Source organism: Tachypleus tridentatus, chromosome 11 (assembly GCF_004210375.1).
Source record: "Tachypleus tridentatus isolate NWPU-2018 chromosome 11, ASM421037v1, whole genome shotgun sequence".
Taxonomy (NCBI): domain Eukaryota; kingdom Metazoa; phylum Arthropoda; class Merostomata; order Xiphosura; family Limulidae; genus Tachypleus; species Tachypleus tridentatus.
In genome coordinates this window covers 90,432,712-90,457,684 of record NC_134835.1, presented here as the reverse complement: position 1 = coordinate 90,457,684, position 24,973 = coordinate 90,432,712, and the positions used below count along the sequence as shown (strand labels likewise).

The 24,973-nt window shown below is 34.7% G+C and overlaps 1 protein-coding gene across 7 annotated transcripts in view; it reads left to right on the top strand.

Moving 5' to 3' along the window:
• The window catches only part of LOC143232742 (glutamate-gated chloride channel-like), a 110,535-nt gene that overhangs the window by 10,714 nt on the left and 74,848 nt on the right, over positions 1-24,973 (top strand). The window lies entirely within an intron of this gene.

The window sequence follows — 24,973 nt, the reverse complement described above, 5'->3', positions numbered from 1 at the left end:
GATTAATGATAATTAAAAAAATTATTCTTACTGTATATTTGTTTTCACTCTGAGTTAACAATTCTCATTTTGATGTTAACAAAAATGAAAAATTTACTCAAAACGCTTTTATTAAAAAAATTCTTACTTTGATGTTAACAATTTCTCACTTTGAACTTAAAACCCTGTAAGCAAATTATTTACTTATACCTTAATATTTATTTAAATTTAGAAAGTTTTCTTCTAGATTTTTTTAATTGTAAAGTCTTTGATCAAATACACAAAACTAATTTGGCGTAACAAATCTGCTTCTATCTTTAGCAGAGACAAGGCATCCAGCCTGTCTTGTCGCATAGTTGTTTTGTTGGAATTCTTAATATGCTTGAGTTGAGAAAATGAACGCTCACCTGTGCAATTTTTGACCATGTTAAAATATACGCAATGCAATGTTTACGGATGGAAACGCACACTCAATTTTGTCTTCTGAAATTATTTTATAAAGTTCAGCATGACTGAATCTGATTTTTACAGTTTTTGTTGCACTGAACTCATGGCGCACATATGAATGAAACTGCTGAAGCTTGGCAGAGAAATTAGTGTTCAAGGCCTCTGGGTAAGCATCAATTAGCTTTGGGGAACACTGAGAGTACCTTTCAGTTACAGCAGGTGAAGTGGTGTCATCTAGTACATCACTTAGGAAAGAAAATTAGTTTGCTATTTCTTTGTACACCTCTCCTCTTCTTCTCATCTGTGTTTCTAGTTTGTCAACAATTGTGTAGAAGATGGTGATACGAAATTTATCTCTTGCATTCAGATCTACTTCTTGTGCATCTCCGTCATTGAGTACCTTCTTTCTGACACATTTGCGAGTTTGAGCTGCATTGTAATCAACGTCTGGTAGTATTGCCTTTGCAACTGCTTCAAATATTTCAAAGTCATCCCTTAAAGAGCGTAGTTGGCCAGTTAATGTGTTTTTAATTTCACATCCTCATTTTGCAGAACTTGACTTGCTTTATGAAACTTTAAAAAATCTCGTCTCACATGATCAACATAAATCAAATTATAGCTCTTGCATCTTATTTGCAATATTGTCTGTTTCTTTTCCAGTGTCTCCGTTTTTGACTAGATATTCTAAAGCTTACAAAATCTTAAAGAAAGATTTCAAAACTGCTGTTATTGCCATAGCATGTGTCTCCTATCTGGTATCAGAGAGAGCAGTCAACAGCACTTCGATCTACCAGATTTGGTGAATGGGTTATAAAGAGCACATATGTGGCAAACTTATTTTCTTCTAAAATCTTTTGCTGCATCCCCTTATAACGACCAGACATGTTAGCAGAATTGTCGTAAGACTGACTCCTACATTTTGAAAAAAAGAAGTTTGGAAACTTCACGTAAGTACTGAAATACCTGGTTTGCCATTTCCTCACCGGTATGGCTTTTCAGTTTTAGAATGGTTAAAAGCGTTCAAGAGGCTTCCCATCTTTTAAGTATCGAAGTACAACACTTAACTGACCTATATGTGATAGATCTGGCGTCGAGCCAACTGGCAAGCTAAAAGAACTAGAAGAATTTACTTCACCAACAATGAACGCATGGACTTTTTGAGCTATTGGTTCAATGAGTTCTTCACAGATGTACAAGTAAGAAGGATTTCCTTTTCCAGAATTTCCATATTTCGAAATGTGCTCTGCTAAAAATGGTTAAAATTGACTTAAGAGCTCAAGCAGCCCTAAAAAATTCGCATTCTGCAGTGAACCAAATTTTTCATCTGTTCCTCAAAAAGCTAAGTCACGTTCAGCTAACGTACGAATAGCAGCTATTATATGCTCCAAGACATGTTACCAGTAATTGCACTCTTCTTTAATTTGCTTTTCAAACTCTTGTCGCAAGATTTAACCTTGTCTGCGAGTGAAGTATGTCAGCACAGAGTCTCGGTGAGCAGTGCTTCTTTCATGATGATCAATTACAATAGTATTTCACCAGTCACTGAACTCTTCTCTTTCAACAAAACGCGAGGACAATTTAAGGACAAAACGTTTACAAGCAAAGCAGTAAACTGACCCTGTTGATGGTGAATACAATAACCACTTCCTCTTGTATTACTCACTATTGGCTTTTACCCTCAAAAACGTTTTTGCGAACATTATCGCGTTGGTTTGCCACGATTGAAAGTCTGGCAAGATTTGCCAAATGGCCCATTGGCGTGTTGACAGTCAATGGGTAAACAAGCAATCCAATAAGCCACATTATCAGCAGAGAAATCAAGCCACAACCGTGGATCTTTTGCTTTAGTTTCTTCATCTTTTATAGACTAAACATTTTATCGTAGTTCAGTAGATTTTCAGCAATTATTTCAACTTCAGACTGTCATAAGAGCAACTTGCATCAATATTAACACTAGATATGTTAGGAGAATTTACAGGCAAAAGGAAATCAGTTGTGAGACTTGTGCCAGTTGAACCAGGCTGTGACACCTCAACGTCATCATGATGTTCTGATCTAGAAGTGAACAAAATGATACTTGTAGGTGTAGAGCTTGGTTCAACTTCAATCTTGTCAGAGTCAGATGCAGTCCAAGTGACTTGTGATGCGGAGATGGGTTTTGATTTGGAATATCATGTGTGTAAGTTGGGTGAAAAAATTAGTCAGCTTTCCAGTTTTGGATAGTAAATCCAGAGCCTTTTGTTGGTTCTTTTTTGCTAATTTTCTCTTCTGTGCAACACTTAATTGAACACGATTCATCTTGCAGTCTGAAAAATACAAAAATAAAAATAATAAAAACACAAAAGAATATGGATCATATATAGTTATAATGATTAGAAAAACGCTGAAATTTATAAAGGAAAATGTTGGTAAGACAGTCAAACATACTAAACTCTAGGTCTGCATTCAACAAAGATTGTAAAAAAGTTATCTTTGGACCTAGGTCCATCAGCACAAAAACAAGAATTCATAAATACCTTTACTGATTTGCTGCGTTCTGATTGGTTGAAAACCATTGGAGATTGGCTTCAATCCATCTTAGGAGAATTAGTTTTCAATCATTGCAAAAGTTTCATTTAGGTTGTTGCATGGAAGAAACAATGTCAATGGTAATATGCAAATCCATTGTGAGTCAAAACGTATCCCCAAACAATTTGTGACCAACAACACATACTGTAGTAGCCTATATACACTCTGATCATTCTGTACTGGTACACATACGTAACATATAATTAGTTGTAAACTGTACTGCATACTGAAATACTAAATACTGGGTTAGGCCTAGGCTAGAGTACTTTAATTCTAATCAAATACTCTATCTGAAGAATGAGTTGTAACCTCAACTCTGAGCTTAGTTTTGACCTAGGGACTTTAGATGAGCCAACAAACAATACATCAACAAAATAGGCATGTGTCTGAAACTTTATCTGCATGCCTCGATGTGAAGGCAAATTCAAACGACGGTCTTAAATTATGAATAGTCCACTTCATTATTCCAGGCTACAATTGCGTTTCCAGTGTAATTACACGAAACTAGTAACAGTATTTAGGCCTAACGTTATTGTCACTCAGTTCACAGATAACAACAACACTAACGTTAGGCCTAATGCTAATACATTGCAACTGAGACCACTAACGTTAAGCCTAGTACTTAGCAGCACTAACCTTGCTCGCGTGAACTTGTTCAATTTATCAGACATTCTTAAATTGATATTGTTGATTTGTCGGTTTTTGACACTATCTTTGTATGACCACGGTGTCACAGTACTGTACTAGAAGTATACTGTATACACAACAACGTTAAGAATCTTGTTGTCGTTCATGTCGAAGTCTTACGCAATTTTACCTGAAAAGTCGAATTATTGCCTTTAGACTGCTCCGATCAGTCGATTATTTTTCCAGCTTTGCAGAATTGTAAGAGAACACATACTGATTTGAATTTATAGTCGCAAAATAGCTGAATTACACCTAAGAGTCTGTCGTCGTTATCTCTATGTTTCTGTCTCGGATTGTTCGTTCGTCTCATAAAAAATATCACCAGACGGTCGGGACGGGTCGGAGCATTATGACCCCAGGATAGGACCAAGAAAGAATTAAGGAGAATTTAATTGTGATCTCGATTTTTGGGTCTACAAAATGTCATATTTGACAAACGTTTGTTGGCTATTTATGAATGAGGATAAAAACAAGGCTGCCCTGTCTTAAATCACATTTAATACCGGGCACCTTTGTATTTATCCCCTAAGTAAATCTGAGCTTCAGATCTGTTTATATCATTGCATAATCACAAGAGAATACATACATGCCCAAATACTCTTATAGATTACATGTAATCTATGAGCAGTGACATTGCTACAGTGACATTCCTTTCTAAATTTTATCATGGTATGATAAATTTCGAAACATGTACTCACACACAAAGGAGGTTTCATTTTTTACAGCAAGTTGTTTGAAGCCAAACAAATTACTGCTCAGAAAAGCTTCAGTGAGAAATACACTTACACAAATATTACAAAACAATATGAATAACGCAATACTAACGCAAATAAAACTAAAACAAACGAGACAATAACCCAAAAATAACGTACGCAAACAGAAGCTGAAGAAAACGTAAAACTAGTTAGTTACGTTTCTGTACACATTTGTCACTATTTCGTTTGACTTATGTTTCTGTGGTATCATGCTTTTATTTTTCTGTAGATGTGACTGAATAAAGCAGTAAAAGATAAAATAAATCAGTTCCACTGCCTATAATTTCTTATAAACAGCCACAAGAGAAGGAATGATTGAGAAAAATATTTCATTTCACGGTCAGACATCATAACATACGATCATATTTTACCTGAAGTTTTATCAACATTTTTTACTGCTCTTTACAGTAATCTTTCGTAAATCAATGACTTCTCGCTTCAGATTCAGAGTTTAGTAGTTTCTCGAAACGTTATTCACTCACCCAGCCAAAGAAAATGTTTTTGTTAAGAATGCAGAGTAAAGTCAAACACGGCACATGAGGATAATTAAAAAAAATGAACTGAAGTTGAGTGTGGCAGTGAAAGAGTTACGGGCATGATAGTTAGGGAAAAAACTCTGTGGTACCCCCCTCTCTTCCCTTGGTGCCCTACGTTCGTGCCTATTTTGCTTAATGGTTAATCCAAGGTTGGTTAGCTGTTATTTTTAAGACTTAAACCTTACTGCTTGCTACCTATCATTGATATTTAATTGTTGTTTCTTGTAAGACTTTTCAAACATTAAGATTCATTCACTGATTTGGCCTGGCATGGCCATAAGGTTAAGGCACTTGACTCGTAATCTGAGGGTCGCGGCTTCGAATCCTCGTCGCACCAAACATGCTCCCCCTTTCAGCCGTGGGGACGTAATAATGATACTGTCAATCCCATTATTGTTTGATAAAAGAGTAGCCCAAGAGTTGGCGGTGGGTGGTGATGACTAGCTGCCTTCCCTCTAGTCTTACACCGCTAAATTACGAACGGCTAGCGCAGATAGCCCTCGTGTAGCTTTACGCGAAATTCAAAACAAAGCAAACCATTCATTGATTCATCTGACCGTATATGTTATACTCCTGACGCCCTCTTTAACCAGTAGTCACTAATCCTACATTACACACACAGAGACACAGTTACACAACTAGAAAAGTTACTCGGTTTATAATTATTTTTTCAGTCAGTTAATTTTATTTAATCAACGTTTTTACAATAATCATGCTCTTTAATACAGAAAGGAAGGCAACTCTCTGATTTCAATCACCTACTAAATGTCTAAATAATCATATAAACATATTGAAGAGGAAGAAAGCAATGATTATATACTCACGAATGAAAAAAATCTATTCTACTATTTCCTTTGATATAAGTACAACAGTGTTATAGTTCTAGTGAATATAGTCTATTCATTTCTCTGTCTTTTAACAACCCCCGATTGTCCGCAGTGTTTCATATACATGGATTTTAACGATCTACATCAGTTAAACAAAAATATATTTATTATATAAAAAACAGATAATCAAATTAAAGTAAGAGCGTTTGTAAAAATGTGATTTGTCGTGTTTTTCATTTCGACGTTTTTTTAAAACGAGAAACTCCCATTACTATTATCAGTGTTTATATGTATAATTAAATGTACAAACAAAAAACTTCCAAATTAAGCTATTTACAAGGCTTAAAGACAAGCAGAAGATTTTATAAAATGTTAGTTTATTGTGCACATTTAGGATATTATTACGTAAATACGAACGCACCAAAGCTGTTTTCATGAGAAATTAAAGCGACTTTTATACAAACAACTAAGTGAAAACACATTAACACAACCTGTTAATACACGCGAGCTGCTCGTTAATTTTAATTACATTGCACAACAAAACCTCCTAGAAAAGGATATACTCTGGAACACAAGCTTGGTATTATATTGTTGTATTATATTGTTATCATTTTAGGATTTTGTTCACTAGAAGGATTTTTAAAATGATGTAATGGAAGTCTCATGAAAATTTGTAGTATGTAGAAAACTACTACAGTATAAAAGTACTAAACTGGGAGAATTAAATTTAAGTAATAAATTAAGTATTAATTAAGTAGTTTTACTGAATTAGACAGTGAGAGTTGATAAATCTATTCGTCGGTGGTTCAGTTAGTAAATTAGCCAACGTGTTTGTTTTGATTGATTAAAAAGCAAATGTTTGGAAGATAATAGGCGTACATTGGTTTCGGAATTTCTGTTCAACCATTGGCTGAGTTAAGCTAACCAGTGAATGAAGCTTGCATCAAACGTTATTAAAGATGCAAACCGATTCTCTTTCAATAAATAAACTGGACATCGTATTAATTTGATCAAGAAGTCCAAAAGAGTCAGCCCAACAATGGAACACGTTACAACAATACGAATATACAATTTTCTACAATCGTTTTCATTCCACAAATGAAAATTGTTTGATCTTTAGTAATGTACTCCTGTCAACTTATTTAATAGAGCCTACAACTGATTTGATACAATATTGTCTACCTTAATCTTGAGCCAGAACATAAAATTTAAATCATGATGAGAAAATAAGAAGTAGGTAATCCCTGTTCCTCTATAAGAAGGGTAAAATCACAAAAGATTATACGTGTTTCAAAGGAGAAACAGGGAGTTAAAGTCGTATAAGTATTGTAAATCCAAGTCAGCCAGTACAATAAAATGTAATAATATTACAGAAATGTAACGTAATTACATGCTCGAGAAACACCCAATATTATTATCAATGATTATATAGTTAAAACTGTTAAATCTACAAACAGAAACGTTCTACCCGAAACTTTGTTCTCAATGAAAAAAAAGTTACATTTTAGAACAGTCATCTATTCTTTGGTGTAAGGGGCTGTAATAAGATATTCTACGAAAACAAACCCATGTCTGAAAGTGGCTCTTCCAATTTAGTGACAGGTATTCAAACAGCTTCACTGATATAGCATTAACGACAACCTGTATCTAAGGGAACTTTACACTTGCGAGGGAAATACAGTAACGCCAAATTTTCTGGTAAATATTCTCTATTTGTAAGACATAAAATAACATTTGGTGTTACTAACAAGGTATTTGGCTTTCTCAGAAATTCTACGTATATATATTATATATACAATGACATTCATTGTATTTTTGTTTTTTTTGCAAGAATACAGCATTACACTTATCGTTACTGGTTGGTTCTTCAATTATAAATTGTTTACCGATCTTATAATCGATGGGACTGTAAAATTAATTTTGGAGTATGTAGTGCTTTGAATTTTGGTGCTGCTGTTTTTGTTGGTTTTAAACACAGTAGCAGTTAAAGCCAAATAGACAGTAAAGCTAAGTCTATAGCCTGAGACATAATTTGTCAAGCCTATATTCATTTGTTGTGTTCAGAAGATTTTAATGCTGTTTACTTAAACAGTCGTCCTCCGCTAGTACAGCGGTCAGTCTACGGATTTACAACGTTAAAATCAGGGGGTCGATTCCTCTAGACGGGCTCAGCAGATAGCTCGATGTGGGTTTGTTATAAGAAAAACACACACACTCAGTTTTATTTTCGTATGTGTTTTCTATAGATTTGTACTTCATTTTCTTCAACCCAAACATAAATTAATTTTATCTTGTCTTTCAGCTTTGACGTATTTGAACAATACACGCATCTAATATATTTACGTTTACAGAAACCAGTTTTTTCGTCATCTCTCTCTTTTATTATCATCACAAAGAGGCTAACCAGTTCCAAACTCTCATAAAATGTCATTACAGTTATCTTCCAGTTGATTGCAAGTATTAATTAATAATAAACCAAGCCAAGCATAATTTCCGAGAAAGACCAATTAATCTTCACGTACCAGTTCAAAACTGAGAACGTGTATCTGTTTTTCATTAGAAGTGGGATATACCGTCAAAGACGCTGCCCTACTTTGAGTAGCTAAATTTTGAAAAAAAAGAGATAAACATAAGAATAAGGTTGGAGCACTTCCACCAATCAAGATGTTTCATGAATTGTTTAGTGACTTACAGTACGTAAATCTTCTTGCCCACTTTTCATGTTTTTTTTTTTTACTTAAATGCTTGTCATATCTGCCTTTGAAAGTTTACACTTGTATTACCACTGCAGTACCTGTATTATTGCCAGTAATAACGGTATTCTAAGCCTGAGGAATTAAAAAGATTACAGGTATTACCGCACCATATGTACGGTGACCTGTTCTTGTTTATTTATTTGTTGTTTAATACTAAGTAACTTATACACTTCATTCTGGGTCATGTAGAGGGGCTTGGATTACTGTCTATTATTGAAATACTTCCTCTAGGCTTAGGTTTAGGCCTGTGAGCAACGTAACCTTCGGCCTAGAAGATGTAGGGTAAATTTTTGAGACTTATTTTGGGGGAAAAATAGCATCTTCGAAGCTGAGAAATATGGCACTTAAACACTTTGTGTTTATTATGACATACGCTGTGATAATAGTGCTTAATAAACTGCAGAGTCTCCTTCGTTTCTGTGATATAAGGAAGAAAAGAAAATCATGATATGGGTATATAAACTATTGTGTGTGATTTTAAGATGTTTATTTAATCAAATACAATGTACGTTTCTCGGTGACATAATACGAGGTTTTAGATACCTTGTCTTAGTTTTTGGAGTCTCCTTTCCTTAATGCGATTGAAGATGAAACGTTCAAAACATGGTTGGTAAGACAAGTTATACAAGTTTGCTTATATTAAAACTAATTACAAAAGCAACGCTGGTTAACATATACAAGTTTATTTATTAATATTAGAACCCCTTATAACACAATAATCACTCCCACACTGGTCATAGAAGTACCTTTCTCCCCTAATTTTAGGTATTACCCAAACATAGTAACATAATTCTTATTTCAATATCTTTTTCACCTGACAGTTTACTACATAACTATAAACAAAATTGCTAGCTAAGGCTGTACTCGGCACCTTACTTCGATCCAATTTCCGCAGCCAAAACACAGTTGCGAGTTTCTTTAATTTAATCCTATATTTACAAAACACGTCTTACACAAAAAAACGTGTCGAATCAAGAATGTATAATATATATCCTTGGAGAATCAGGGTAATCCGGTTAATTCTGCTTTTACGTGCCTATAAAAAAAAAAAGGAACAAAATGTCTACCTATTTATCATCACATTGTTGAAAACCTACATAACTAACAATAATACATACACGTATACTGTCTTCCCGGCAAGACTATTTTTAGAAACCTGCAGATGCCGTTCTCCATGGAACGTAATGGCGCCTTTATAGTCGTGGAACTGGCGTTGTTCCACAAAATTACTGGTGTACTATTACCCCAGCCCGGCATGGCCAAGCGTGTTAAGGCGTGCGACTCGTAATCTGACGGTCGCGGGTTCGCATCCCCGTTGCGCTAAACATGCTCGCCCTCCCAGCCGTGGGGGCGTTATAATGTGACGGTCAATCCCACTATTCGTTGGTAAAAGAGTAACCCAAGAGTTGGCGGTGGGTGGTGATGACTAACTGCTTTCCCTCTAGTCTTACACTGCTAAATTAGGGACGGCTAGCACAGATAGCCCTCGAGTAGCTTTGTGCGAAATTCCAAAACAAACAAACAAACAAACCCCTATAACATGCATACAACATGATGTTGCTACTCGCCAAACCACTATAACTTACAGTCATGTGAAATAATTAGGACACCGTATTAAAGCCTGTGTATTTTTGTAAAATTTTTGGATATATAGATATTTAATCTCAATTTCAACAATACTGAGATATTATAGGAATATAACTGAACAATTAAAACTGAAGAAAAGACTTTTCAAGATCTTCTGTAAATGTAATTCCTTAAACTATTTCCGTTATCACGTTATAGTTTTTTAAAAAGCCTTATTTTATAAGTCAAACGTTGAAGAGAAACAATGTACAGCGGGTGGTTATTAACTGTAGTTTTTCTTGTATTCTTGCCAGAAACCAGAGGAAACATAAAGCGGAATCTTTACAGTTGAGATGACGTCAACTATTAACGTTCTTACGCAGTAACCAGGAGCATATACTTGTGCCATGTTCCCTACGAGCAGGAAAAATCGTTAAAAGTATGCAATTCAGTGAAGAGATAAAATTAATATTGATTGTGTGGCTTAACTGTAACATCTCAACTGAGCTCTGGGTTTTTGGCAAGAACCAAGGAAAGAGAAGATGGAATGTTTTTGTCTTTAATTAAAGCTTTTTTATTTGCATTTCGCGCAAAACTACACGAGGGCTATCTGTGCTAGCCGTCCCTAATTTAGCAGTGTAAGACTAGAGGGAAGGCAGCTAGTCATTACCACCCACCGCCAACTTTTAGGCTACTCTTTTGCCAACGAATAGTGGGTTTGACCTTTATCTTATAACGTTCTCACAGCTGAAAGGGTGAATATGCTTGATGTGACGGAGGAAAACTGCAAGTACATTCACTTAAGCAAAATAAATAAATATACCGTTCTGTGTCCGAAAAGGAACGCTGTGAGTCAAAGAAGAAGGGACAAATGTGTATGATAGTAGTGACATAAAATTTCAAGTTCAAACTTGGATCGAATTATTATCAAGAAAACGGTGAATGTCTTTGAAGTACACAGATATCATACTTACAGTATGTAAGTGGTTTTTAGAATATTTAGTTTGGCCTCTGCAACTACACGGTAATAATATTAGGTTGAGGAATAATTCGTGAGCGTTTTTAAATAATTTCATTCAAGCATTACATGCAAGACTATACAATACTTCAATGCATGAACACATTACACCCAAAACATTTATTATGATACTTTATTTCATGTAATACCTAGGTATACAGTATGCATTGTTTTAAACGAAATTGCAAGAAATTAAATGCGAAAAGCAGATGGTGTCGAAAATGCTCGATTTTGTCCACTTGACATTCCATTTAATGAGCTGAAAATGAAAGCAAAAATTAAAGACATATGAAAATCAAACACACCATCTATTAGAGCAAAAAATTATCTACCAAATGACATGAAATATTTTGCGAAAGCGTTTCATTTATGAATATATTTTTAACTTGAAAAAACGCTCACAAATTATTCCTCAACCCAATACTTAAGTTCAGAAAATTTGCAATGATTATTTCTGTTGTTTTTTTAAAAAAAACACGAGTAAAAGAAGTTTGAACTGTCTCTCAGTTAAGAAATAAAATAATTTACCATTAATTTATGCAAGTGCCACTTCCAACCTGTTTTGAGCAAGTTTGCCTAAAGGACAAATAAATATTAGTGTATTTATTTTATATTAAGGTTAACGATTTTCTTGTAAAAAGAGTAAATTGTTCCGCATTGAGATAGTTTATCCAATAACTGAGAAACACGGTTCTCAACTTGGTTAACCGAAGTACATTTAAAGTAACCCTCGTCCATACGAATACCTTTCACCCCTCTAGCTTCTTTAGTAAATCAACACCACTAGTCTTATTGAAAATGTCATCAAACATCGGACCACTGACACTCTTGTCTCTGTATTTATTTGTAATACGAAAGAATGCATCCATTAATGTTCATCCAGCAATAATCACAATCCAAATGTGGTTCAGTGAATGTTAGCAGGTTGTAGATGCATCGAAAATGAAAACAACTGAGGAGAGATATCTTGAGCAAACCAACCCCGAAAGCTGAAGTGTTGCCAATTTAGCTACACTTTTTATATTTTATCAATATAGTTCACAAGTCATCCATTTTCATTACTTTTTTGTATAGCTATTTAAAGTAGCATTTTCTACATTTTTTTGCATTACCACGACGACTAACTCTGTACCCCTTTTAGGGTTTTAGCGTAACTGGTTGAGAATTTGTTGACTAGAGTGGGTTTTTTAAAATTATATTTTGGATAGCTAGCCTAATAAACGATCCAAGTGTGGTGTCTCTGTAAAAACAAAGACCAGTCTAAGCTTAATCTTATCTTTTTATTTCCATTTGCACAATTAGGCTCCATATTTTTTTTAGATAGATATGCGATTATGCTTTGTTTGTTTTAGAGCAATGCCACATTGGCCTATCTGTGGGATCTACCTCGTGGAATCGAACCCAGATTTTAGCATTGAAAGTCAGTAGAACTTACAGCTGCCCCACCAGGAATTACAGTAATGTTGATTTAAGCTGGTTGAGTTGGGACTATGAATTGCGGTCAACGAAACATGATTTTGTGTTCCTGTGCTTACGTTAACAGTTGAACACTGAATTAATAATACTAACGGGGGACTAATGAATAGTAAGATTGATTGCCTGTTTGAAGTTATTGAAAATATATTTTCTTACACCTTTTAGCATGCTAAGAAGCTGATGAACTCAAGTGAGCTGAGACTGTTTCTAGTTGCCTGGAATTTAGTTTATTTCTTTTTTAAAATAAAAATCAAATAAATTAATCAAACTCAAGTGAACCTGATGGCCTAAAGAGGCATTATTATTATTATTATTATTATTATTATTAACGTGCAATGCTTAAGTTATTAAGGTACATGTATCCACTCATGCACACATAAGAATTTAGGCCTGGCATGGCCAGGTGGTTAATGCGATCGACTCGTAATCTGAGGGTCATGGGTTCGAATCCCAGTCGCACCTAGCTGGTCAAAAGTTTAAGACCACACCAAAACGAAGTCCTAAACAGTGTAGGAAATGCCCAACAAGAGGTCTCAGTAGTGAGTTGCACGGCCGTCATTGCGAATAACTTCAAACATTCGCTTTGGCATGGTCGATATAAGCGTTTGTAGAAGGCTGTCTGGAATGTTATTCCAAGTGGTGAAGATGGCTTCACGAAACTCATGCACTGTTTGGAACTGACGTCCATTTCTATACACTTCCCTTGCCATCCACCCCCAAACATTTTCAATGAGGTTCAGTTCGGGCGAACACGCAGGATGGTCCAAAAGAATTACGTTATTCGCCATGAAAAAGTCCTTTGTCCTGTGGGCATTGTGGATTGCAGCATTGTCCTGCTGAAAGATCCAGTCATTTCCACAGAAGCGAGGGCCTTCAGTCAATAAGGATGCTCTTTTCAACATGTCAATGTAGCCAGCTGCAGTTTGACGCCTTGTATAACCTGAAGCTCCTATGTTCCATGGAAGGAGAAAGTACTCCAGATCATGATGGAACCTCCTCCACTGTGTCGTGTAGAAAATTTCTCCGGTGCCAGTAACGTTGGAAGCCATAAAGACCATCCAGGTTAAATGTTTTCTCATCAGGGAACAAAACCTTCTTCCATTTTTCTACGTCCCATGTTTGGTGCTTCTCAGCAAAGTTTAACCGAGTTGTTTCGTGGTGTGGAAGGCGACATGGCCTTTGAAGACGTTTACGGTTTTTAAGCCTTTTTTTTGTAGATGCCGTCTTATTGTTCTTGAGATGCATTCTGCGTCCGTAAGGGCCTTAATCTGGTTCGACGATCGACTGATGTCTTGCCGGACTACCTCTCGAACCCTTCTGCTCAACGCCGGCGAAATTTTCTTGGGCTGAGTACTTGAAATTCTCGTTCCGTATCCCTCATGGTCTTTTAAGAAATTTGCAACAGCCAGTTTACTTCGCCAAATCTCACCAGCGATGGCACATTGAGAGAGACCTTGTTTTTGAAGCTCGACAATTCTGCCACGTTCAAACTCTGTCAACATCAGTGGGAGATATTAACAGTGCTAATGCTTGAACACAAATGACTAAATTTCGTTACGTGTTTACGGATTAACGTTTCGTTTCAGTATGGTCTTAAACTTTTGACCAGCTAGTATTTAGGCTAATTTCATAGTGTTCACATTTTCCCTATTAAATGCTAAAAAGGTTTTGTATTTTTATTTTCCCTTTTTTTATTTTCATCTTTCGAAGCTCTTCTCAAATAAGTGGTTGAGTCTAACAACGTAAAATGCATACTTTTTCTTTATATTCATTGGCCTTAAGATTTTGACCAGCAGTGTATGTGTTTGTTTGTCTTCAATGTATAGCCTTTAAAGTTTCAGAAAAATCGTGTATAATTTTCAATTCTTGTTTAACTACTTAGAACTCTGCTGGATTATAAAACAGAGGGTTCCTACTGTTGCTAAAACGAGCCAGCATTTTAGAACCGTGAGCACGGTAAAGTGACTTAAGAGTTACAGTTGATGGTGTTGTCTTGCTGTTTTCCAACTAGTCTATCAATTAAAAATTAGGGACGGTTAGAACAGATAGCCCTTGTATATGGTTTGTGCTATTTCCGAAATAAATAAATAAAGACTTAGTCTGTTTTTTATTGTTATTTTTAGTTTACAGATTAACATTTATGGTGAAGTCATACAACTTATTTTATGGTCTTGGAAATATTATAAAACTAATATTCTTAGCTATTTTAGAATATTGCTTCAGAATATTAACTATGATACAACGTAGTTAATATCCCCTGACAGAGTATACAACCAATTATTCTGCATGCTTTCGTTCAGAGCAGAAGAACTAGGAGAGATATTAACTATATAATGACATATTTTGGACCGATCTAAGAGAATTATGTTTATCCTATAAGTTTATCGACAGCAGACAAATATAGAACAGTATTATAGTTCGTATCTACCAAGCTTTATTGATTGAGGGCCGTAGCATGGACAACCACTAATTGGTTTGAGAATAATTTTGATTATGATTAATAAATATCATATATTTTATGACAGAATGACGTTATTGATAAAACTAGAGTTATAGTTTTAACCTTTTGTGTTAACATGAGACTGCTTGGGAACCAATGGTTACTTTGAAATGATTGGTTTACTCCTTTGTTTAATACCAGATGTCACTATTTAACTAGGTGTGATCGTTATGATAATTTTGAGTATTGTATGTATGTAAATATATGTGGGTTTTAGATTACAATGTTCAGGGCTCATTATGATATGAAGTGTATACAAATACATACATTAGTTTATAATGTCTGGTATAGCAATCCATCTTGAAGTGTGTTAGTATTAATGTTGCAATTCTTGTTACAACAGTGAAATAGCATACTTTTGAGCATGCTATCTTAAATGTAATTTTCATAAAATATTCTATAGTAATTCGCAAATTTCTTAAAGATTCTAAATATATATTTAGTATTAGAAATGCTTTAAAACATCAAGCATTAGATGGTAATGTGAGGCACATATCTAATTATCTAATTAATTCAGCTTCAGCGAAAAAATATGTAATTCGTATGGTGCATACATTATATGTAGCACCCTTATCTTACTATCAAAGCGACAAGAAAAGATGTAGATGGGCTAAGATAAAAAGAAGTTTTCAAGAAGGTGTTTCCTAGGTGTTAGAAACAACTGCGATAAAGAAGGTGAATGAAAAACAAAAATTAGTATATATAGAAATTATTAATGGTAAAGATGACAACTATTCTTAAAGGTAGTTTACATACATCAAATACTAGCGTTTCGATGATATTCACTTTTATTAGGTAAGTTCGTCGCCACTGTGTATTTTAACTGTCATTTAAAAGGTAATTACATTTAATTTTTGGCATGCATTACTTGAAAACAGCGCGTAGAGAGGTGTAACAGAAGTATCTGTAATGATGTTTATTATATTAATTAATTCATGTGAATTTATATAAAATATATTCAACCATTCATACACAGGGAATTGGTATTCTTTTACTTTAAAATTTTAAAATAAAATTACAGAGCTTTGTTTAACGGAAACATTTGAATGAAATAGTGGGCAATATAAATTTAGTCCCAACGGTTATTGCTATTACGCTAGCTGGAATTTAAAAAGAACCTTCTATAGGAAGCATGGAATAATAACATAACATTGCTGGGATCTCGGTAAGATGTGGCTGAGTGTTTAGTGTGTTAGAATATAAGACTACGGTGTCCATGAATCTCGTTCCTTTGAAGCAAAATCGCGATCTGTATTTTGTACTCATTATGATGGGTTGTAAGAGAGACGGTCAGATTTAACTAGTGGATTAGAGCAGTCCAAAAGTTGCTGGTGGGTGGTGTTGACTATCTTCCTTCACTCTAGTCTGTCAGATCACAATCATTAATGGGTAGCTCAAGTAGACCTTGTGTCACTTATGGAAAACATTAGTACATCTATACAATGCTTTAATACTTCAAGAAGTCCTACATAGGTTGAACTGATTACTGAATAGCAAATACACGAGTATTTTTTATTAATACTCGTGTATATTAGAGTTGCTTTCTTTATTTTTAAAAAATATATTGGAGGATTGGCGATTTAGAACGCTAAAATTCGGTGCTCGATCTCCGAGGCGGATAGAGTGCAAGTGCCTCGTCACGTAACTTCTGCGTTGAAACAAACAGTTACCTGGGAAAACCTTATGCACTACGATCGTTGGTAAATGGAAGAAACAATGGTACACTAAAAACAGAAAGTAATCCTAGAATGTGTAGGATGTGACCTTGCAGGAAGACGTAATAAACACGTCTTGCGCAACTAACATCATGGAAAAGTATCACTGGCGTCCTGCGGTTGTTTTGTTCAACCCAGATCGATTATGTCAATATTAATGTTTTCTGTACGATTCTTAGCCCTTGAATGACAGTTGATAAACGTATAATTTTAAACGGAAGAGATGATATAATTTATTTTAATTATTCGCGGGATATTTTATGGTTTGTTTTTCCTTCTTTTGTAAAATAGGGAATTTGATAAGAAAATGATTGAAACATAGAAACGCTGTACACATCGTAGGTTACTTAGATTTATTTTGTATACGTATTACAATCATTCGATTGTATTTAAATACGATGAGGCCTGGCGTGGCCAGGTGGTTAAGGCACTCGACTCGTAATCCGAAGGTCGCGGGTTCGAATCCCCGTCACACCAAACATGCTCACTCTTTCAGCTATGGGGGCGTTATAATGTGACGGTCAATCCCACTCTCTATTCGTTGGTAAAAGAGTAGCCCAAGAGTTGGCGGTGGGTGGTGATGACTGGCTGCCTTCACTCTAGTCTTACACTGCCAAATTAGGGACGGCTAGCGCAGATAACCCTCGTGTAGCTTTGTGCGAAATTAAAAACAAACAAACAACAACAATTAAATACGTTGGACAAAAAAGGAACTACAGAACGGTTTGATGATTTTGATTATTACGAAAGTAAAATCCCTTTAGCTTAAATTAATGAATGCATCCTTAGATAGATTTTTAGGTAAAATTATACTGTATGTTTTGTTTCACAGCAAAGTATTGTTCCACTGTCTTTATTTTAACCTGTGTTTTTAATGTATAAGTGGTTTGATCTTTATGAAATATGGTTGTTGTGTGTTTAGTAAATGCTAAAATACACCATTTGTCTTTACCCTTATTATTGGTAGCAATGTCTAAAATTATGATGGTCAGTTTTTTTTAAAGTTTAATATATAGTCATAAAACGTTTACACGTAAATAAATTGCTTATAACTTTGAATGTTGATAGCGTAGTTATCAAGTGCTATTTCAGCATTATGAATACAGACCTCTTGTTCTTAGATTGATAAAAATGTTTTCTTAGCCCATTAAGAATAACAAAGTGTGTTATGGAATCTTCTAAAAATTCGTATTGCTGTAATAAACCATGTTAACAATGAGCGCATTATTAACAAACGTGTTACTATAAGAATATTGATTTCTAAAACCTTATGATGCAGTTGTCATTAGACTAACACACTTCATCAAGAGGGGTGATACACTCTTTGTTTGCCTTTTTTTTTAAAATAAACCTAAGTACTGTAAGGTTTAATAAAAGTTCCCGTGGCGGGACAGATGTACGTCTACGAATTTACAGTGCTAAAATTAATGGCTCGATTCCATTCAGTAGACAAAGCAGATAGCCTGATGTGGTTTTGCTATAAAAAACACAACTACTGGTCATTTCGTTTTTGACAAATAAAAAAAAAACTTTTCAAGAATGAAGTAAATGTAGGGATGGCTAATATATCAGTGCTTCAAAAACAGTGGAAACAAGACCGTAGAGGTAGTATTTGCTACATCTCTACATAATAGCACAAGCACACTGTAGTACAATGTTAACAGACAAAAAGAGCATAAATTAAATTGAATTGTGATTGAACAATATATATAATTATTTAGTGTATATAATTTATTTCATTTTTTTAAAACTTGCTTTGTTTACTTCTTTGCCTATTTTTTAATGCATTGTTTCAATATACATAGGAAGGTTATGCTTATAACCAAATTATTCTGAATGTAATGAGTTTCCACGTGGAATGCTTATTGTTCATCTATTATTGGCTGGTAATTCTTGTTTCACCCTGTACTTAAGCTTTGTAAAAGAATGGCAAATTTCTGTACGAAAGCTAACTTCAAGGGGTTAATGATAATATCGCTTACACTAGAGTTACTACAAGTTATTAATAACTATATTCCACTGTTGTATAGGTTTCTCAGTTATTGTGTAGTAAAAAAAGAGACAGAAGAACAAGAAATTCAAAAAGCGTGAATTTCATAACAACACCTATGTAATGACTGAAATGAGACACTGTATAATATTTTAATGATGTGATGACCTATTGGGGAGATATTTAATGTACTATTAGATAGGTAGTGCTAATCCTTGCTTGAGAATCCTCACAATTTTATAATCGCATATAATTACATTTCTGATTTGCAAAGCTTCAGTCTAGATAAGTTGAAACATAAAATAAATTAATGTCCGTTGTTTTCAGTTGTAAAATCATCAACGAATACATTCTAAAGTTGTTGATAGATAACTAATTAAAAGCAAAATAGTAGACGCGATTTTCATAAGGAATATTTCTTTATAGTGTGAAAGTTTTGATATGCACACATTTTTTTAGTAGGAGTCCACGACTTCATTACATGTTATGGAGCAAGCTGAGGTATTCTAGTGTAAATAGTATTCATGAGACTAGTATGATATTCTTATGTGCCTTGATCGCCATACACTAACCACAGATAACAGGAAGAATGGCAGATATTATGTGAAGTGCAAACTGAATTTCCAACTCTTACTAACAGACGAGTTCACATTTCGTAAGACAACACTGTTTTCCTGATATCAATAGACTACTCTAAATTCAAAAGATTTGAAGGAAAACCTGATCATGAGAGAGTTAATGACTACATTCAGAAAACAATAGCGTCATATCTCCAAAGGTACATGCGCTGTCTACTTGTTTATTTCACCAACAAAAGTAGAAGAGCACATAACCTCAAAAACCCGTGACATTGTTAAAGGCGCTGTCAAAATTACATACCATGTTGATAATACAGCTCTACCGTGATCTTTTCCAGGATAAAATGTTTAGACAACATCAAAGAAATGTGGTTTAAGACAATAGGTAACTAAAACACCAGCAAGTTATCCACATGCCATAACCAGTTATTTATAACGAAATCTGTCCTTCTATCGGGTGGTCGTGTTTGTGTGAAAATCTTGAAAACGTTTGATTGGCATTATACTATATCTACTTTTTTAAACTGAAATGAAAAGACAACAAATGATTCGCATACCACATCAGGAATATGATATTTGAAACGTAAAACACGTTACGCAGCACCAATAGAAGGACGCTGCTAAAATGGCGTGACATATCACTTACAGAAACATGCTTTTCAAAACATGGGAGCCCGGCATGGCCAGGTGGGTTAAAGCGTGCGACTCGTAATCTGAGGGTCGCGGGTTCGCATCCCCGTCGCACCGAACATGCTCGCCTTTTCAGCCGTGGGGGCGTTATAATGTGACGGTCAATCCCACTATTCGTTGGTAAAAGAGGGACCCAAGATTTGGCGGTGGGTGGTGATGACTAGCTGCTTTCCCTCTAGTCTTACACTGCTTAATTAGGGACGGCTAGCGCAGATAGCCCTCGAGTAGCTTTGCGCGAAATAAAAACAAAACAAAACAAAACATGGGACACATCATTAATCAAAATAAACTCCTCAAAGCACGTGAAACAGTACCATTAAGTTAAAAAAGTGCTAACAGGACATCACAACTTTGTAAACATAGTGATTGTTATTTATACGTTTACATAATTTTATTTTAATACGAGAATTCTTACAAGAGAATTTAACGCTGTCATCTATCGTCTTTCACTATGACTCGTTTCGGTGACTCACTGGTAAGTCTGAAGCCTTACGATGTTAAAACTAGTTTCGATACCCTTGGTGTCCATAGCATAGATAACCATTAAGTTCATTCATATTTATTTGGCCAGGTGATTAAGGCGCTCGACTTGAAATCTAAGGGTCACGAGTTTAACTCTGTCAGTGAATATGGTTGCCCTCTCAGTCTTGAAGGTGCTATAACGGGAGAGTAAATCGTACTATGTGTTGGTAAAAGAGTAATCCAAACACTGGCGGTGGATGGTGTTGCCTTGTTTACTTCCCTCTATTCTATCACTGCTAAATTAGGAACGGCCAGCGCAGATAGCCCTCATATAGCTTTGCACGACATTTTAAACAAACAAAACCAGTTGTATTTATTTATGAAACAAAAAAGACATAGTTTTGTTAGTTTAATTAACAACTCTCTGTTTCCAGTCTTCCTGGAGGTAAATTTAGTTATTTGAAACATACTTTACTACTGATTATTTGCTTCAACTGGAAAAACTGAAATAAATTCTAGTCTAATAAAACAAATTTAGAAACAAAACTCGGTGAATTAGTTTAATAGGCTTAAAATTTCTCATACTGTGATACTTTTACGTAACACAAAATGTAAAAGAATTTATTTAACACCTATTCGGGGTTGTATCTTAATTTTCAAAGAATTTATTAGTTGAAGCTGAGCCCACCGTGGGGAATCGAACCCGCTGATTTTAGCCTTGTAAATCTGTAGACTTACCGCTGTACGAGCGGGGGTCACGTATGTCAGTCTCACGAAGAAACAATGCACTTTAGTCAGAGACGATTCTGAAAAAATAAAATAAAAGGTCAAACCTCCCTTTTTGTTAGAGTGTCAGCACCTATAATCTGTATACGTGTATCGAGTTACTTGATTTCGTATGATTCCAGGTTTTATAATTTTTAAAGAAAAATAATAATTGAGCAGATTGTTTTTTCATGTAATTTTCAATTAGTGTTTATTTACGTAAATTTTAAACAGATTTTACTGATCAATTAACGACCTTGAATAGGACAGTGTCGTTACCTCTGGATACGAGAAGTTTCATCGATTTAGAAAAATAAAGTAAATAACACCTTTAATCGACACAACACATGATTTTCACATTTTTCTACAGCTAGTCCCTTTGAAGGTTGTTTGTTACCTTTGTTTGAAAGTCAGGAAGAAAGACAAAAGCGTAGTTATTTCACTTCTGGAACCCATTAGATAATTAGCAAGTAAGAGAAGTAGAGTATCTCTTAGTAAGAAAATTACCTGAGATGTGTAACCCAAACAGTGAATTTTATATATCCAGTGTTAGATTTATCCTGTATTCGAACCCCCGATGGGACAGCGGTAACTTTAAGGACTTACATCGTGATAATCGATTTCCCACACTAGACACGACAGATATCCCCAAATGGCTTTACTGTAAATAAAAAAAAAGAGCAAGGAAGCAAACAAACAAACGATCTATATTCGAAAGTCTTACATGTGAAATGAAATTATAGTTTAAAATTAAAAGTAGATACACGCACTGAAGCTTATTAGATTAGACCCCCAGTGGCACAACGGTATGTCTCTAGAAATCGGATTTCGATACCCGTGGAGGATAGAGTTCAAATAGCCCATTGTATACCTATGTGTGTATCTACAAACAAACAAATTAAATCATATTACTGACGTGATAAGCAGTACTAGCTTCATTGTGTTATTCTTCATTTATAACCTAGGTGTTTGAAATGAAGACAGAAAATGTATTAAAATTACCACATTTACTATAATACCGAAAATAAATATTCAGTTTTACTTATCTGTAATCACAAACCATAGTAAATTTATCATAAAGTTAATACAGTTTGTCTTTTCTTTAATACATGAGTTTTCTGGTACATTATAATTATTTGTTTTATGTTCAGTAATCCAACTCTATCAGTAAATGGGACACTAGGTAAGAAATAAACTTATCATAGTCAAGACAAAACATTGTTGATCAGTGTTATGGTAAAAATCCTAAGTAATCCTGCTCCTAGCTTAGGGAAAATTACTATTTTAATGTATTTGTGATTAGTAATGTTTATGTTTAGTTTTTTTCGAAAGGGCGCTGGTTGGCCCTGCTTTTGAGCTTCAAATGTTTGATAATCACATTCGCAAATTTTAATACGCTTACTCCCTAGTTAAACGTTTGAACAGAATACATACCACTTAGTAACACGGGAGTTGCTGAGAAATGAATGTTGAGAGATGTGTAATTAAAATAATTCTTTCGGCAATTATGTAAAACATTAGTTTCAACACCTGCAGACTCAGTGTTTTCGAACTTGTTTTTTATTAATTAAACTCTAATAACAAAACACCTGTCATACGTAAATATTTTAATAATATGACGACTAGCAGATTAAACCTACGTAATAACGATTTTTAGCACTTCTTGTTGGGAAATAATTAGGCATACAGACGAGTTTGTTCCCGCGCTTACACGGGTGCGCAAGAGTCAGTGAGCCATGCAACTGTATCACTTTTTTTTACTCAGTCAAATTTTAAATCGTCTCGGAACAAACAAGACTGGAAAATTAAATGAAACATATTTGTATTTATCAAATTATTTATACATTATTGTTAAATGCCAAATATCATACAAAATTATATATGATAACTACAATTTAATCAATTTAGTAATCACCAAAGCTCAATAGACTAAATGAAAACATGCATTATGAACAAGTGGAGAAACAAGTACAAAATCACATTTGAATGTGGTATTAGTTACTTTTTTTAAGTCAACATTGGAGAAAATGTAACGCAAGTAAAGATAGATCTACGGCTTGGTCGTATATATGTGTGAGTGAAATTTCTAAGCTGGTGCACAATGACGAAGTATTAACTTTTTGCTTCAATCAAAATTAAACTGATGTATGTAATTAGTGCATTTATGAAGTACAATCAAACCTGAGTAGGAACAAAGTCTTACAGTTTGAATGTATTATGAAAGAAAATGAAGAATACGATGAAATGTATGACTTGCGACGCAAACACATGAAATCGAAACTCGTTTCAGTTTGCCAGCCATGGCTGGTTGTTAGGGCATTGACTCACAATCTGCTGATCATGGGTTCGAATCTTGCCACCAAAGGTACTTTCCCTTTCAGTCTTGGGGGCGTTGTAATGTTTATACTAACTTCACTATTCGTTCGTAAAAGAGTATCCCAAGATTTGTTGTTGAGTGGCGTTATGTAGCTGCCTTCCCTCTAATTTATTAGTTTTAAATTAGAGACTGTTAGTGCAGATAGCCTTAGAAAAGGTTTGGCAAAATAAAAAAAAAAATCATAACACTCCAATATTAGCTGTACCAAGAGTCTTATTAAGTATGTGGCCGTCGAACTGGATCGCTTTTCAGGTGTGACTGTAAGTTTGATAACCTTTGACCTGTAAGCCTTCCTCAGTTTCAAGTCCAAAATGGTGCGAACAAGTTTCATCACAATGGATTTTTGGATCGGAAAATCTTGTAGAGGAGCGTTGTTCCTGATTAACTTGGGATTGTACTTTCGACTCTAATTGGTTTCCTAAAAGCTTTTCTGCACGAATTATTGTTTCCATGGGGGACATAAAAGTTTCCTTTATTTTCGAAATGTCGTATGATTTGTCGATACGTATCTAATAATCTCGCTGTACGGAGATTTTTTTTTATTTACAAAACATTTTGCGTTTCTCTTCAACTATTGATTGTGTTTTAGAGGCTCAGTTTGCTTTTATAAAGTAACCATGATTCTTGAACATTCCCGGAAAAGGTAGTTAATTAAGATGCGTTTCTATAATCTATAAAATACTTTTTATAAACTGCCCAGTTAATGAAATGATTCATGGCAAAGTTTTACTTCAGTATTTCCTGACTTAACTTCTCAATATACCCATAGATCCATTTTAGTTACTTAATTTAAAATTTAAATCTAGGAGTCTTCATAAAACAAACTATTGCTTTATAATAGATTAAGGTGTATACGAACAAACGTTTCAATAGTTATAAAACATATACAGTGGTACCTCGGTTCTCGAACGACTCCTTTCTCGAACAATTCGGTTTTCAAACATATTGTTTGAGAAAAAAATGTCTCGGTTGTCGAACATAAACTCGGTTCCCGAACCAAGCTGTCGTGGCCCGAACTCCCGAAATAACTCAACTGATGACCCGAACGATCCTTCGACCATTTTCGGCTCACGCCAAGCTTGCCCAAAACATTTTACCCGCACCTGTCGCTCAGTCCACACCCCCTCTAAAATCTGCTGTGAACGTTCTCGTTTTTCTTTTTGTTTTTTGTTGTTTTTCTAAATATTCTGATTAAATAAGCCACCATGGGGTCAAAGAAGGATAATGAAAGTAGCAAACTAAAAAGAAAAGTTGTTAGAGCCACAATAGAGGTGAAAAAAG